The following is a 16474-nucleotide window of genomic DNA, read 5'->3' as shown; positions in this document are numbered from 1 at the left end:
AGACGGTGACTTGGTGGAAGGAGATGACATGTGTCACTGCTGTTATTTTCACTACAGCCTAGTGGAAAAACTAATTACCTTTTCATCTGGGCAAATTCAGAGGTCAGTTTACCACTACTATATCACTACATGACAGGGAACACGGGTAATTAGGTAGGATGTGTAACCTGGATATTCCATGGATCTCATTACATCTTATTTAGAAAGGCTATAATTTGATTGGTGGAAAATTAAGGCATCTTCTCATGGGTCATTTTATCTTTCTGCAATAATAATTCTTGGCTTGATTAAAAATTGATCCAGTGTCTTAAAGTGAATTTATTATTGCTGCAATCTATCACCCCTAGACAGATAATCTGGTTCCCATCTTTATCTGATTTGAAAAATCTGTCACTTATTATGTGTTGTTTTTTTCAATCATTTAAATTGATGGTGTTCTAGGCAGGCATTTACTAGTGCAGGTTTCTTGAAGAAAGCTTGTACTAAGAGGACTAAGATCGTCCTCTTTATGGAAAAGAATCAGATGATGCGTTGATTTTAATAAATCGATTTCGAATGGGGCTACGGCAACATTTTCTCTATTAAAAATGAGCAAGCACTGTTTTGGGGAGTGAGGACCATGGAAACAGAAGGGGAAGGCAGTGGTGTTTTGTGATGAGTTCCTACTGTTGAGTTAAAGGGATTAGATACTCTTCAGTATCACCAGCTACAACATCTGACCCTGAACCCAAAGGAAGATCCAAAATATGAAAGTAACAAATGAAGGTAAAACATTATGAGCTAATGCAGAATGGTAGATAAACATAATAAATTCAGCAGTGCATATACATATTTTTTCTTATGAGCTAAATCTCTTTCCAGATAGTACAAATCTAGAAGGTATTATTAAATCTACCAACATCAAACTTTCTTAAATTCCACCAGCCTCTCTACCTTAGTGTTATGTTTTTAGGAATGGAAAGAAGGAAGAATTTAAGGTAAGTACCACACAATTGTTACAATTGACCAAGTAATCAGCAAATAGGTGCTGCAGTGGATAGGGCACTGGGCCAGGAGTCAAGAAGACTCCTCTTTGTGAGTTCAAATCTGGCCTAGGACACTTACCAGCTGTGTGACCCTGGGCAAGTCACTTAGCCTTGTTTATCTCAGTTTCCTCATCTGTAAAATAAGCTGGAGAAGGAAATGGCAAACCACTCCAGTATCTCTGCCAAGAAAACCCCAAATGGAATCATGGAGAGTTGCACATGACTGAAAAATGACTTATGAACAACAATCTGTAAGGCATTGTCAGGCCTAAAAAGAAGTATAGATGCAGTCTCAGACCTACAAAGGCTTACCATCTCTTTGGGGAAACAATGCACGAAAAGTTAAATAACAACAGGTGAGATAAATAATAATTAAAAACATTAATACAAACAGTCTATTCCCAGAATGTGCTTCTTCCTCACATCCAACTCTTAAAATTTCCCCCAAGGCTCCAGTCAAGGGCCACCTCCTATGAGAAACCTTTCCTAGTCACCTTGGCTGTTAGTGATCACTCCTTCCTGAAATAACTTTCTACTAGCTATGTATCCTATTGTATTCACCCTATAAAAATAGCTAGCATGTATAGAGTGCTTTAAGGTTTACACAATGATTCAATCAAGAAACATCTATTTAGTAACTGTTATGTTCCAGGTACTGTGTTAAACTGAAGGTACAAAGAAAGGCAAAAGACAGCCCCTGCTTTTAAGGACCTCACAGTCTAGTGAGGGAGACAGAATGAAAACAACTATATAGAAGCAGGATATATACAGGATAAATTGGAGAAAATCAATAGAAGGAAGGCATTAGCATTAAGGGGGAATAAGAAAAAGTTTCTCATACAAGATGGAGTTTTAAATGGGACTTGAAGGAAGCCAGGGAAGCCAGGAGGCAGAGATGAGGAGGGAGAACATTCCAGGCAGGAGGGAACAGCCAGGGAAAATGCTCACAGTTTGGAGATAGAGTGTTTTGCTCAAGTAACAATAAGAAGGTCAGTATCTCTGGTTGGCAGAGTTTGGGGTAGTATGAATTGGAGAGTAATGTTTAAAAAGACTAGAAAAACAGGAGGGGATCACACTGTGAAGGGCTTTAAAAATATTATCTCACTTTATCTTTATCTTGGGAGATAAGTATGATGATCCTCATTTTACAGATGGGGGAATGGAAGCAGACAGAGGTTAAGTGACTTGCTCAATTACTAAATGTCTGAGGATAGATTTGATCTCCTTGAAGGAAGGAATAAGTTCATTTTTATTTTTCTATTCTAGTGCCTCGAACTTTGCTTTGCATATAATAGGTGCTTAATAAATGCTTGTACCCTGTTGCATTTCTCCCATTAGAATATGAACTCCTTAAGGACAGAGACCTAACATGTGTTCTTGCCTTTTTTCGTATTGCCATTGCTTACAGTGTTTGGCATATAGTAAGCTCTTAATAAATGTATGTTGAATAACTGACTTGGTTAAATGGAATTGAATGATCAATTGTTAAAAAGTAGTAGAAAGAATAAATGCAACCAGAGTTCAAAAGCAGAGAAAAGTTTGAGATCAGGGAGTCTAAAGTCGGGGCAATAGGGCAATAAATCAGTGTGGTCTTGATAAAGGGTAGAATTTGGGTAGATGGATAAAGAAAGAATAGGGTGAGCATGGGGTGTGTGAGCAAAAACTCTAAGGTTGGGAAGAGAAAATTTGTAACAGGAGATTAGTGATGAGTTGGAAACAGGATGAAAGGGTATGTTGGGGCCAGATCAAACAGGTCTTTAAAAGGCAGGCTGAGGGGTTTGGACTTGGTTCTTTAGGCAACAGGGAGCCATTGGAGATGTGTGAGCAGGAGGGTAAAGTGATGAAATTGACATTTTAAGATTTGTTCAGTGGTGTGTAATGGAGGGGATCAGGGAAGTAGAGACCACTTATCAGGTTACTATACTAAACCAAGGAACCAAAGTTACAGTAAACTAAGTTACAACAGTTAACTTCATCTCTCTGGCCTGCTGTAGAATGAGGGGCTTAAATTTGATGATTTTTATGGTTCCTTGTACATCTAACATTCTGTGATTACAGTGGAAATGGAAAGGAAGGGACATGTCCAGAAAATATTCAGATGGCCATGTTTCCTTATTAGAGTGGAAGCTTCATGAAAGCAGGGGCTGTGTCTTAACTTAACTTTGTATCTCTACAATTCTCTGAATAGAGAAGACAGTTAATAAATGCTTCTTATTGTCATCCCTTAGAGGTTAAGGGTATTTTTAACCCTAATCAGGTATATAGAGCTGTCCCTGAATCTTGAAGAATATTCATATCTCAATCTGTGACTTTAAATTCATGAACTGGGGATTTCAAACCTCCCCCTATCTCCCTCCTGATCCAAAATCTACACACAAATTTCAGACCTTCTGTAATAAAGTCCACATTCTTGGCTAGCATCTGAAAATAGAACTGACATCATTTTATGAGAGACTATCAGTAGGATTGGCCCAGTTCACATTCTCTTCTTACTTTGTACACTACTCAGTTGTTTCTTACTGCTGCATTAATTAGCCTGGCTTTTAAGATTTTTTCTTTCTTCCCATATATTTTCAGTTTCATGACCTTCCAGGAATGTTGTGAGATTGATGGTCTGAGCTACCCAATGAGCTTTGAGCTCCTCAGAGGTACTTTATAAATATCATAGAATGTTTTGCTCAGAGTAAAGCTGACCTCACCAAGCAAATCTAGGACCCCTGGGGCGAGTTGCTGATATGTTGTTACCTCTACTGCCCATGAATTTTGGTGTTTTTCTGTTCTTTACAGGTTTATTTTGCCCCTGGGTGAAAACTCTTGAATAATACACACAAAGTGTTGATTGCCACCTGCTTTTAGGCCACATTAATTAATGCCTTCATAATAACTTCTCATAATCCTATAGCACTTTATATTTTTCAAAGAGCTTTCACCTCTATTGTTTTGTTTTATTTCCATAGAAGTTCTATGAAGTAAAGCAGAATGGATGTTACTATCTTCATGTTGTGTGGTGTGTGGAAACCTAGGATTTCATTACTGTGAGAAATACTTGGTGTGAAAATTCACTCCCTCCCCTCTGCACCCTGACTAACACAGATTGGCAATTCTCTAGCAACATAAAATCTTCAAGAGTTGTCTGGAGCCCCAAGAATTTCACTGACTTGCCCAGCATCCCATGATCTCTATGTCAGAATCAGGACTTGGAAATCTTCCCGACTTTAAGACTGGCCTACTATTCACTACACCATGTTGTCTCTCTTGCCCTTTTTATAGTTGGAGGAAATGAGGTAGAAGCAGGTCAAGTCACTTACCTAAGATCATATAGCAAGCAGGTGACAAAACTGGGATTTGAACCCAGATCTCCCGAGTTCTAGGACAGTCCCTTTTCTGTTATAGCATATCTCTTTGTGTGGTTATTATTTGTGATTTTGTTTGTAGAAGTTCATGATTCTAATGGGTTTTGTTTGGTGGGAGTAGAGAAGAGAGATAAATTTATGCCCTGGCCACTAGGTTTTCTTTTAAAAATAAATTTTCTTATGTTTGTTTTTATGTCATAGTCATTTCTGAAAAACTTATCTCCCTGCCCCTCCAAAGTGAACTCACCTTTATAACAAAGAAAAATAGTTGTGGAAAAACACCTGCTCCAGTGACCACAACTGATGGTACCACATGCAACAGCTGGGCCTGGTAGTCCCCCACCTCTCGAGAGGAGGAAGGTTTGTTTTATTATCTATTTTCCCTAACTACTATTGGTTTTTCAGTTACTCAGAGACAGACTTCCTTTTAGTCATTCTTCATTTACATTCAACAATGATTTTTCAATGACAAAATTAAAGGCAATGACAATAGTGAAAATGCTTTGTCAAGGAAGCCTTCACTCAGAAGACACCCATCTTGTTGCCCAGTGCATCAGCTGAATTCATTGGAAGTCAAACCAAACTCTATCCGACCCGATCCCCTCATGTCCTGTAATCACTCACCCAAGAAAACAGAGCTAAATGACTTCATCCTAAGAGCATTCTGAAAGCTGAGACATCCTCCTACCTGGGCCCCGTCGTTATACACCGCAGCAGCCACTATTACAAGTGGTCATATTCCTAAAGCAACCCTGGAGAAAGAATGAAAGGGAAATTGTGCAACCAATTTAATGAGGTTTGTGTGCAAGAGGGACAGTTAACAATTTGTCTTTAACAATCTTGTTATATGGCAAGAGGCTCTGAGGGGGGAAAGAAAAAAAGAAAGAGATAGAGTCAATGTTCTATTTTCTAACAATCCTCGAGAGGAAGGAGATAAGAACTAAGAGAAATCACTGAGCGACTTTTTTTGAGGCTGGTGACAAATGCAGGCTCAGTGCTCACAGGACGAGTAAGCAATATGAACAGAGAACGGTTATAAATCTGGATTTAACAAAGGTTTCACCCCACAGGTAATAGAGTTAGAGGGTGAAAGGTTGCATCTTGTTCAACCTTCTCCAGCATCATTTTCTCTAATGCTGTATAGTAATTTTGTGGCATTCTGGAAGCTGGCTGAATGAAAAGAACTCATCAATTGTGGCTTTAGTGCTTTGTTGCTGGCATGGGTCATCAGATAGAAGTATATATATACCCAGACAGCCAGTAAAGTGGAAACCAAGCAGTAGGGAAAAAAAGGCATTTTTATCTTTAATTGCAGCACCTCCTGCCTCTGGACATGTGGATGTTTGTACTCCCAATGGTCAGGTACCCATTTGGAAGGATGTTTAATTGGCCTTTCCAGAAAAAGGCCACACAGGAAGGGACAGAGTCTTGGGCTTGGAGTTGGAAGACAAGTGGTCAAGGTGCCTCCCTAGTGTGTTAGTCCCCATTCTCTTTTGGTTTCAGTCGATCAGAGGAAAGCCAGTATTTCAGTAGAAATGAAGTGAGCTCAAAATAGGCTCATCAGTTCCTGGACCCCATTTATTTAGCTGGTGTAGTGGAAGACACCAGAAAAAAATCTATCAGGTATAGCCTCTGTCCTTACAATCTGGTTGGGACACAAGGTATATGTTAAAGATTTAATTACATTTTGTGAGTCCAAAAACAGCGTTAAGAATCATCGACTGTGTCAACTGAGGTACTGGTTCACTAGGGACAATGTAGCCACTAGGCTGCTAAGGTCTGTTAAAAGGGACCAGCTCCCCAACAGAATATACAGGGTGTTGTGGATGGGTGGATATTAGTTTACCCTTTTGTATTTACTAGCTCTATGCCGTCTCTGCCCAGGTCTGCTATTTTTAAATAATATTTTTTTTCCCTGATTACTTGCTAAAACAATTTTTTTTTACCATTTAAAAAAAAGTTTTGAGTTCCAGATTCTATCCCTTCCTTCATCCTCCCTCCCATCCCCTCTCCCTGCGATGGTAAGTAATTTGATATAGGTTATGCATGTGCAATCATGTAAAACATTTCCATATTTTTCCACATTTCTGTCATTTTGTACAAGAAAACTTGAACAAAAAAAAATGAGAGAAAGAAAGAAAAAGAAAAAGTGAAAACCAGTATGCTTCAGTCTGTATTCAGACAACATCAGTTCTTTCTCTGGAGGCAAATAACATGCTTCATCATGAATCCTTTGGGATTGTCTTAGATCATCGTATTGCTGAGAATAGATAAGTCATTCACAATTCTTCATCATACAGTTTTGCTGTTACTGTGTACAATGTTCTCCTGGTTCTGCTCACTTAACTTTGCATCAATTCATGTAAGTATTTCCAGGTTTTTACTGAAATCATCCTTGTCATTTCTAATAGCAAATTAATATTCCATCATAATCATATACCACAGGTTTTTCAGCCATTCCCCAGATGATGGGCATCCCCTCAGTTTCTACTTCTTTGCCACCACAAAAAGAGCTGCCATAAATGTTTTTGTACAAATAGGTCCTTTATCCCTTTTTATACCTTTTATACCTTTAAGATACAGACCTAGTAGTGGTATTGCTGGATCAAAAGGTATGCACAATTTGGTTTCCCTTTGGGCATAGTTCCAAATTGCTCTCCAGAATGGTTGGATCAGTTCACAACTCCACCAATAGCACATTAGTGTCCCAGTTTTCTCACATGCCCTCTAACATTTATCATTTTCCTATTTTGTCATATTAGCCAATCTGATAGAAGTGAGGTGATACCTCGGAGTTGTTTTAATTTGAATTTATCTAATCAGTAGTGATTTAGAGCTTTTTTCATATGACTATAGATAGATTTTATTTCATTGTCTGAAAATTGCCAGGCCTACTATTTGGTTGGTAATTGTCTTTACTTCTACCTCTTGGCCTTGTTGATTCTACCCTCAATTTATCTACTTAGTTCCTCAACCCCAGGTCAACATCCTGCTATAATCTTGCCCATCCTGCTGACCTGGCATTTTGCTCTCCATGTTCCTTCCTTAAGATGGATGGATGTCAGATGTATCACTTTTGATTGTGGACTTCTACACTTCTGCTGATGTTCTGTGTATCCTACCTGGATGTGGTGAGCTTATCCTTTGCCTACCCGGCTTGCTGTGACTGCCTTCTGTTGGACCCAGTGAACTCCATCGGCTTAAAATGATTCAGCACTATATTGGTAGACCCTCTAAGTCCCAGGGGCTCATCTGCATTATGAAAACAATCCCAAAGGCATCACAAGGTGTTATATGCTAAGGACCAAATGGATGGTGTAAACAATAAGTATTTTTCAGACGAGAGAGAAATCACTGTGGTTTGGGTTGGCAAAGACCCAATGAAAAGTAGGAATTGAGCAAGGCTTTAAGTGACAAAAAGGATTTGGATGGGTAGAGGAAAAGGCTTTTTGGAGAGTAGAGATGAGGTTATAAAGGTATGACATAGGTTATAGAGTTGGAAATATGCAAAGAACTCCTAGAGCTATAACTAGGCAAGGGTAACCAGGGGTTTGTTCCAGGGTACTGAAACTTAGCAGTACTGAAAACACTTTTAGTTTTTCAAGAGCATAGCAATAAATGAGTTTATCATCTATATATAGTAAGAATCACTAGTTAAAATAGGAAGTGTTTTTCTCACTTCTTCCCATCCCACCCCTGCTTTGCTCCAATCCTCTGTGGCATCCCTGATACTGATCTCTAGGTATCCTGAGATCTTTGCCATCCCCAAATGAATTAAGAGGTATGTCAATGGTGTATGTAAAAGCATTTCCTAAAGTATAGGACTATGCAAATATGAACTATGCAGGTTGGCACCTAGTATAGGCTTAGCAGCAGTTTGTTCTCAGTGCAAATTTGTTCATTTTATCTTTGGGTTCTGTGGAGAGCCTTTTAGAGATTATGAAACTGAATTACATAGAGGAGCATGAAAAGGATAGGACCTCTGAATTTATTCGACAAAAGAACCATATTGTCTAGATAAGGCAGGCAGTGTAATTCCAGCCACAGAAAATTCATGTGGAATAAGGACCATTTCCTAGTGGGTAAATGACCAAAAGATATGAATGAACAGTTCTCAAAAGAAGAATTTTAACATCTTAATAACCACATGAAAAATTGTTCTAAATCACTGAAAATAAGAGATACGAATCAAAATGACTCTAAAGTTTCACTTATACAGAAAATTGACAAAGGTCATAAAAGATATGAACAGTATCAGGAGGGTCTGTAGAAAGATGGGCACACTAATACACCGCTGATGGAGCTGTGAATTAATTCCATCACACTGGAAAATAATTTGGAATTATGCAAAGAGAGTGATTTAAATATCCATGCCCTTTGACCCAAATATTTCACAGCCAGGAATATGCCCCAGGGATAGAAACCGATGTCTCATATATACCAAAATATTCATAGCAGCGCTCATTGTTGTAGCAAAGAACTTGGGGAAAAAGGAATTGCCCATTGATTGGGGATTGGCTAAACAAATTGTGCTACATTAATGTAGTAGAATAGTACTGTACCTTAAAAATGATGACTATGAAGAATTCAGAGAAGCATGAGAAGATTTATATGAACTGATGCAGAACAATGTAAGTGGAATGTAGAAAATAATACATAAAATGACGACAATGATGCAAATGGAAAGAACAAAAAATTGAAACTGAATGCTATGTAATGATAATAACCAAGTTTGCCTCCAGTCTAGAGATAAGAAAAAAAGCACCTTCCTTCCTTCTTTACAGAGGTAGAGGACTATGAGCAGGGATATGCTGGTAAATAATTTATAATTGGCTCTCCAAAAACCCCAACTCCACATACAACACACTTTAAAAGGTTTTTATTGATGTCTTCTGTTTCTTACATTATTATAGTTATCCTCAGATACATTATCATAGTATACTCTCATGTGACAAATAATATTTTTTAAAGAGGAAAAAATCAGCACAACTGATTGATATATTGAAAAAGTAAGAAAACATGTGCAATGAATAACACCTATGGACCTCCCACCTCCTTGAAAAGGTAGATTGGAGATGTCATCTCATATCTCCTCATTTGAGTCATGCTTGATCTTTATATTTTTCTTACATTTACTTTTGATTTTTTTGCATCTGGTGGTTCTTTCCATTTACACTGTCATATATTTCCTTGGCTCTTCTCACTTCACCCTGCATCAGCTTATGTAGATCTTTCCATCATTCTCTGTATTCATTACATACATCATTTCTTATATTACAGTGATTTGTCATTACATTCATGTACCACAATTTGCTTAGTCATTTCCCCGCCAATCAGCACCTGCTGTTTCTAAATCTTTGCTATCACAAAAAGTTATTTATATATTAGTGCCTATGGGAATTTCTTCTTATCTATGACTTCCTTGCTGTATTAGCACAAAAATGGAGTCTCTAGTTCAAAGGGTATATATATTTTAATCACTTTATTTGAATAATTCTAAATTGCTTTATTGATAATGTCTTAATGTTCCTGTTATTCTACAACCCCTCCACTATTGTCTGGTGCCATTTTTTGGTCATCTTTGTTAATTTTAAAGGTGTGAGGTGAAACCTCAGGGTTGTTTTGATTTTTATTTCCCTTCTTATTAGTAATTTGGAGCTTTCTTTCATGTGGTTGTGAATACTTTGCAATTCTTTTGAGAACTGTTAATGTACTTTGACCATTTATCTATTGGTCTGGTGGTTAATCTTATATATCTATACTTATATCTTTGTATTAATTGTTTTATATCTTCAATATCAAACCTTTATCAGGGTAATTTGATTCAAAGATCTATTCCCATGAAACCACTTCCCTTCTTATCCTAAGCAACATTATTTTTGTTTATATAACACACTTTTTAATCTGCATTATTAACATTTTCTTCATCACTTTCTTAAATCTAGAAATCAACAAAGCAATAAATGAAGCCCTGATTTGTAGCAGTTGCCAATTTCCAGGGTATAAATGCTCACACTGAAAATTTAACAACTAGCTCTCTCTAGCTGGTATGAGATGGCTCTAGGACCCTGACTATGGGTGGGAAATATTGTATATGTTGTTAGACTTGGTTGTATTCATTAGTTTTGCCAAACTGCTTTTTTCCTCCTCTTTCTTTTTTATTCTTTGTTATAAAGGTTCACTTTAGGAAAAGAAGGGAAAGGATATATTTAGAAATGTCGGTGATGCAAAAAACCAAAAGTTATTGATAAGAAAGAAAAAAGAGAGGCTAGTAAAGCTATTTTAAAAAAATAAAATTCTTTTCTGGTGAGTGGAGTGTTGTGGTAAATGGATTCTTTTGGTTAATTGAAAGTGACTATATATATATATATATGTATATATATATATATATATTCCCTGAATTATTAATTGTCAAAGAATGAGAGTACAATAAAACACACATAACATAAACATTATCCTGAATCTAATCTAACCTTTCTCTGATGGTTCCATTTTTTTATACCTCAAGATCATAGCCATGAACAACAATTATGGTTGTTCAGATGTGTGGAAGTATCAGAAAAAAAGAGAGTTCCAATTTATAGAATGCTAGATAAACCAGTTTTTACTATAGCTAAGAAACTGACCTGATAGCCTAAAAGTGGTTATGGGGACCCAGGGACCCTTTATCTAGGCTGCTCATTGGACTGAGTGCAAGACCTTTAGGATTTAGATTCTCTGTTCTTCTTCCTTAGGACTGTGTGAAAAAAAAGATAAGGATTTTTTCTCTGCCTGATTAAGCTGCAGATTACACCTGCCTTTGGAGGGTTGATGGTCTAATAGCACAGAACCTCTTTGACGTACTACAACCCATCATGATCAAAGAAATACTCTGGGGGCAAAATCTCCTTAGAAATTCTCAGAGCACAGACATTTGCTAATGCAATCTCTTATGTTAGGGAGAAGAGAACATTCAACTGGTCCTATTTACTTTCCAGAGCTCTCTCAAATTGTATTTATTGCATTTTTGATAAAGAGGAAGAGATATTTGGTTCTGTAGATGGAGGGAACAAATTTTAATGTTTCTATTCATTGTTTAGAGGTTTGTTTAGCAGACCATTTTGTAGGGTAGTTAACAACCACTGGGAGGAAGGGCTGGTGTCATATGGTAGGAATGGGTATTGGCATGTGGTGGACCTCTGTAAATGGGACAATGATTCATAACAAGAAATAAAGTCCTATTTTCAATAGAGGAACACCCTGGAGAAATCAAGGATCAGACAGGTTTAGCATGGGTAGTTGTGGTACTGGAAGATACCAATACAAGATCATATGGACTGGATAAATGGATTAGATAAATTATGTAGGTTGCTCTAACTATGTTAGGGTTAACCATCCTGTCAGGCATAAAGGTCCAAGGGAGGGTATTGATCTCAATCAAGCAATCAAGCAATTGACATTTATTAAGTACCTGGAACTTAGTAGGCTGAGATAGGGCTACAGGAAGAGGCAAAAGACAGTCCCTATCCTCAAGATGCTCACAATCTAATGATCTCATCTCAAAGTGTCTCTTCCACATTTCCGTTGGGTCATAATAGCACATCTTCTGGGCAGATGCAATGGGATCTGACCTATCCACAGTGACTTTAGATAACATGGAAATTCTGGGATCATGGATTGTGGTAGGGGGATGGAATGTTGTCTAGACTCAAAGGTAGAAAAACATTGGCCTATTTCTTCTTTATGGGGGACATCATCAGAGTTGGAACTGGGTGTTTGCTCACACTTCCTATTTGGGCCCCACTGTAGCAAGTGGTATAGCAATTGTGAAGGTGCTGGTGGAGTGACACCAATTCCTCAGGACAGTCAAAATAGCTGACGTTCATACGATAATAAGTCGAGAGCCGAAAGGACTCCAGAACTCCCCTAGTTTAACTTTCTCATTTTATGGATAAAGAAAATGAGATTCAGGCAGGCAGAGTTGATTTTCTCTAAATTACACATATGGTGTCAGAGTCAGATTTTGCAGCTAGGTTTTTGGACTCAAAATTGAGAACTTTTCTCATTGAATTACTGCAAACTGGATATAACTTTCCATTCCAGAGCCTGTAGCCAGAACTTTACTGTGACTCCTCTGTATTTGACCTTTGGGCTTGGCTTTTGCTTTCCTGATTTCTAAACTGGTCTTGATCAGGCTCCTTGAACCCAACTTGAATGACTTTTTCACATATCCATCATCCTCATTTTGCATAGCCCTTGACTGAGTTAGGTCAAATATCTCTCTCCACACTTTGCTCCCCTTTGAGACAGAGCTTCCTATATGGCTCACCATCTTGGAAAGATTCAACTTTCATCTGACAATAGGATGCACTTTCTATATGCTGGATCACCATAGTCTACCATTTAAAATTTTTTTGATCATCTCTGTGCTCAATCTCTTGTTTGCTATACATAACTAATATTCTATATATAACATATAATAATATATATGATATATAATATACAATACTATACATAACTAATATCACTCTATGTAGATATTGGGGGATAATTTTGGTTATTGCCATCATTTGGAATATCTATATTAATGGAATCTCCAAAATTTAAAAAATAAATTAAAAATTAAAATGTTAATTTAGAGAATTAAATAATTACATATATTTCTAACCAAGTAGAACTATAGATCAGATTCTTATTAAACTAGGCAGTCAAGTTCCTCTATGACTTCAAAAAGGTGACCAATGAAATCTTCTCTTTCAAGCAAATAAATGCCTTGTTGTGAAAACAATCTGTGGCCCAGACATTCTGTGGTTTATTAATTTCACATGTAATCCATTTCCAGTTTCCATTCAATTCTGGTCTCAAAAAGACTAGGGATTCAATGTGGGAATTCTTGCGATGGTTATTTTAATATATTCCACCTGATTAGAGCTCCCAACCCAGTTTCCTTGGAACTTCTAAAGGTCTACATTCACCTTATGCCTTACTATGCTGGGCAGGAACCACACATTAAGACAGTACAATATTTCTTTGGGAAAGAATTACAAAGCAAAGCACAGGGAAAAAAACATATTTTAATATTTATTCCTAAATGAGAAGAGTTTATCATCAGTTCCTAGACTCAGAAAATAAGCTTTTCCAAGACTCACATCTTTAAATGGTGAAAGATCCTTTGCTAATTCCATTCAATTTAATAATTTGACAAGTATTTACTGTCTCTTAAATGCCAGGCACTGTTAGAGGCTGAGAGTATAAAGACCAAGATAATGCAGATGTTTTTTCCTCGAGAGGTTCATATTCTGTTGGGAGTGAGAAAGAGACAACATATTCATAGATAAGTAAATATGAAATAAAAACAAAAGTTTTTAATATTTGTTTTTATGGGGAGAGCACACATCACTGAGTTAACCAAGAAAAACTTCTTAAAGGAAGAAGAACTTGAGTTGAAACTTGAAAGAAGCTTGAGCTTCCAGCCAGGTGGGGAGGAGGAGGAAGAACTTTCCTGACAGAGAACAGTCTATGCAAAAGCATCAAACTAGGAGATGGAAGTGTGTCTCCCGGGAAAACCAGGTGGGCTAGATTAGTTAGAATGTAGAATTCATCGAGGGAAGTGATGTGCAATCAACTTACAGAGATAAGATGGAGTCAGATTGTGAAGGACTTTAAATTCCAAGCAGAAGGATCTTTCTCTGGAACTAGAATGATATAAGTAGAAGCTCAGTGTAGACATTTGTGGCAGCACTGCTTTAAGACAATATCTATCTTTGAAAACAACAGCAGTACTTATTATTTAGTTTTTTAAAAAAGTAAATAGTATGAAATATAAATTCATGCTTTTATAGTGAATTCTTTTTGTAGGTTGTGCTGTGTACACAGAAATGTTCTTTGTTGTTTTTATGTATTTAAGTTCAAAATGAATAAAAAATAAAAATGATGATATCTACCCATATTATGTCACTCTCCACTCTTAGCTTCTGACCCTTCTTCCTCTGGTGTTCTAGGAACACATCAGGGTTCCTGGGTTCTTGGATGTAGTCTTAAGTGCTCATCACTCTAATCCTATTCACTAGCTTCTCCTCATCTTCCCAGAGTCTGCTTCCTATCATCTCCCCATGTGCCCATCTTACCCACTGCCCAGGTACTCAATATGATGGGAACTGAAGTTCTAGGAACTTAAATCAGACCTATCCTTGAGGCCCAGAGCATCATGAGAAGTGTTTCTCATGTTCTACCTTGAGGCTGTCATCTATAACCTCTTCCTTGCCCCCATACACTAATGGTAAGAGGAAACACGAATGGGGCTAATTCTTAACCTGGTGGTTCATGTGCCATGGAAGTCTACATATTTCAAAGATTAATATTTTCTGGATCTCTCCATCTTCATCTTGCGCGCCTTCTCTACAGAGTTTGATGCCATCAATCAGTCTTTCCTACTAGAGCCTCTTTTCTCTTTTGGCTCCTGAGACATGGCTCTCTCTTAGTTCTTTGTCTGCCAATCATCTCCAATTAGGTACCCCTTCCTCACTGAACCTCAAGCTCAGTTGTTGGATTAATTAGTACCTGTCACCTAGGAGGAGCTTAATATTAGTTTCTTTCTTTCATTCCCATCTTATTTCCCCCAGATCCAATCAGGAAGACATGCCATTTTTCTTTCTACACCAGCTCTTGAATCTACCCTTTCCATTCTATTTTTATCATGTCACTTCTTATTTCTTATTAGTCTCCTTTGTTTGATATCATTTTCCTCCTGCCCACTAAGTGTGGACATCATCCAAGTCACTGTCCTGGGCTGCCTTCTTCTTATGGCTCTACACTCCTTTGTTGATCTCATCAGCTCCCATCTCTATGCTGATGCCTTTCAAATCTGTATATCTAACACTAATAATCTCTCCCCTGAACTTCAGTCCCATATTCTCAGCTACCTGCTGGACATTTCCACTGTGATGTCTTAATGGATTCTTAAGCCTGATATTGCCAAAACAACTCATTAGATTTCCTCCCTTTAAACTTCTTTGTTTGTATTAATGGCACCAGCATCTTTCCAGTTATTTAGGTTCACAAACTTGAAGCCATCTACAGCTCTTCCGCATACCCCCCCTTTGCTCCAGTCAAACCCTCCAAACACCTAAAGAGTTATCAAATCTTCCTCATCCCATCTCTATGAATATCTGTTCTATCTATCCCCTGACATGGTTACCACCATAGTCCAGGCCCTCATCACCTCCCATTTGGATTATTGCAATTGCCTCCTAATTGGTCTCTAGTTTCTCCTCTGTCCAATGCCCTTCTCCACACAGTGGCCAAATTGTGGAGATATTCCAAAAACACATATATAAATATGTCACTACTCCAATCAATAATCTTTAATAGCTCCCCGTTGCCTGTGGAATAAAATAGAAAATCCTAAGCCATGCGCTTGAAGTCTCACATAATCTGACTTCTCCTTGCCTTTCCAGTTTTATTTTTTATTATTTCCATTCACATAATTTCCATTTGTTGAACTGGTATATATCCAGTAAATCCTTATCCTATCAATCTCATTTCTTTAGCCCTATTTGCTACATTAACACTGTTCCCTTCTCTTCTCTTATTCTCTGCCCATGATATGGGGCCCCTAAGCCACAGAAAATATGCCATGTCTAAGCCCTCCCAATTTGCTCAACTTGAGTGGGTGTCATGATTGTGGTAAAGAAAGAAAAGACTCATAAGTCAGATGTTCCTGTCATACTAGGACCAGTAGGATGCCAGGCTAAATTCTGGGAATTCTGACAATTCTAATATAGACTACGGGGATTCTGAGACTGTGGTTTAAAAAAGCATATTTGAATCATGAAGTATTGAAAACTCTATCAACACTTTAATTTTATGGGTAATAAAATCTTTGGGGCTTCTATGAGCATTTTGAATTCGAGGGGAAGGCAGGGAAGGAATCAAAATGGAGAGCAAACAATATCTGGGCCAGAAGTTTTTTGGGATCCAGAGTTTGGTGGGAATTAAATAGTTCTGGGGCTGATACCTTTGATTTCTGCCTCTCTTTCATTCTTCCTTTCTCTTCCATCCTTTTCTTCCTTCCTTCCTTCCTTCCTTCCTTCCTTCCTTCCTTCCTTCCTTCCTTCC

Source organism: Vombatus ursinus, unplaced genomic scaffold (assembly GCF_900497805.2).
Source record: "Vombatus ursinus unplaced genomic scaffold, bare-nosed wombat genome assembly UNPS02014778.1, whole genome shotgun sequence".
Classification (NCBI taxonomy): domain Eukaryota; kingdom Metazoa; phylum Chordata; class Mammalia; order Diprotodontia; family Vombatidae; genus Vombatus; species Vombatus ursinus.
The sequence above is the reverse complement of the archived record's forward strand: the minus strand, read 5'-3'. Positions refer to the sequence as shown.